This window comes from Chiloscyllium plagiosum, chromosome 46, assembly GCF_004010195.1.
Source record: "Chiloscyllium plagiosum isolate BGI_BamShark_2017 chromosome 46, ASM401019v2, whole genome shotgun sequence".
NCBI classification, from domain to species: Eukaryota; Metazoa; Chordata; class Chondrichthyes; order Orectolobiformes; family Hemiscylliidae; genus Chiloscyllium; species Chiloscyllium plagiosum.
In genome coordinates, this window is record NC_057755.1 from 9740720 (window position 1) to 9742755 (window position 2036).

Consider the following 2036-nt stretch of genomic DNA (forward strand, 5'->3'; position numbering starts at 1 on the left):
AATCTTCTGGACCAGCCTACCATGAGGGACTTTGTCAAATGCTTTAGTCAAGTTCATGTAGACAAAGTCCATTGCCCCACCCTCATCAATCATCTTTGTTGCCTCCTCAAAAACCTAAATCAAATTTGTGAGACAAGACCTCACTCGCATAAAGCTACATTCACTATCCCTAATAAGGCCATTCTTCTTAAAATGTGAGTAAATCCTATCCCTCAGTACCCTTTCCATTACTTTGCCTACCACTGAAGTAAGACTAACTGGCCTGTAATTCCCATGGTTATCCCTATTCCCTTTTTTGAACAGGGGCACAACATTCGCCACTCTCCAGTCCCCTGGTACCACCCCCGTTGATAGTGAAGATGAAAAGATCATTGCCAACGGTACTGCAATTTCCTCTCTTGTTTCCACATAATCCTATGATATATCCCATCAGGGGACTTGTCTATCCTCAAGTTGTTCAAAATATCCAACACATCTTCCTTCCTAACATGTATCTCCTCTAGCTTACCAGTCCGTTTCACACTCTCCTCTTCAACAATACGGTCCCTCTCGTTCGTAAATACTGAAGAAATGTACTCATTCAAGACCTCTCCTATCTCTTCCGACTCAATACACAGTCTCCCACTACTGTCCTTGATCGGACCTACCCTCGTTCTCGTCATTCTCATGTTTCTCACATATGCATAAAATGCCTTTGGGTTATCCTTGATCCGATCCGCCAAAGATTTTTCATGCCCTGGAGAGAACAAGCCTAATTTGCATATGAAATGGTTAGAGAAACCCAACCCAGTCTGGGGAAAGAAACCAACAGACTGACGTTGCTGAAGGTGTGTGTGTGTGTGTGTGGATGAGAGACAGTAGTCAGTGTGTTTGTGTGTGAGAGAGAGAGAGAGAGAAAGACAAGGGATAATCATTAATAGAATCTAGCAGAGCCAAATTGATGAAGGTGTGTGTCTGTGTATTTGTGTGTGTTTGTGTGTTTGTGTGTGAGAGAGAGGGCGCGAGATGTGATTAATGAAACATAGTAGCAGACGAAGTTTGCTGAAGTTTTGAGTGGCATCTGTAGAATTACTGACTATACCTACATTTTTCACATCCAAATCATTTTTCGGGAGAGGCTGAATTGGCTGTGACTGCTTTCCCTGGAGCATCGGGGGATGAGGGGTGTCCATGTACATGTTTATGAAATCATGATGGGCATGAATAGGATAAAGGATAAGGTCTTTTGCTGGAGTGACGGAGTCCAGTACTCGAGGGCATAGGTTTAGGGTGAGAAGGGAAAGAAATAAAAGGGACCTAAGGCAGTTACTTTTTCACACAGACGGTGGTGTATATGTGGAATGAGCTTCCAGAGGAAGTGGTGGAGGTTGGTACAATAAGAGCATTTAAATGGCATCTGCATGATTATATAATTAGGAAGGGTTTAGAGGCATATCGACCAAGTGCTGGCAAATGGGACTAGATTAGGTTAGGATATCTGGTCGGCATGGATGAGTTAGACCAAAGGATCTGTTTCCATTCTGTACTTCTCTATGACTCTATGGCTCTATGACTCTATGTGTGTAATTAATATGCAAAACAAAAAGCTGTGCATTCTGGAGACCTCAAATTGCTGCAAAAACTCATCAGGCCACTGAATGCAAAATTTTAACTTTTGCCAGAACCGATTTTGTTTTGCAATAAGGTCGTTTCTAATTGTGGTCCGTTCGTTACAGAAATCAGAAACATGAAATTCGTGAAGGTATCATTAATGAATGACAGTAAGAGAGGAAAATGACTGGATGCATTTGTGTTAATGCTACACATGAGCAAAGAGAGATTGCGTGTGTGTGTATCTATGTGTATGTGTGTCTGCCTGCTTATCTGTCCATATGTATGTGTCTGCGAGTGTGTATGCATATGTATGTGTGTGTGCCTGTCTCTGTGTGAGTATGTGCCTATATGTTAGTCCGTCTATGTGTCTGTCTGTGTCAATGTGTGTGTGCCTCTGAGTGTCTGTTTATCTGTGACAGTGTGTGTCTGCATGTGTGTCAGTC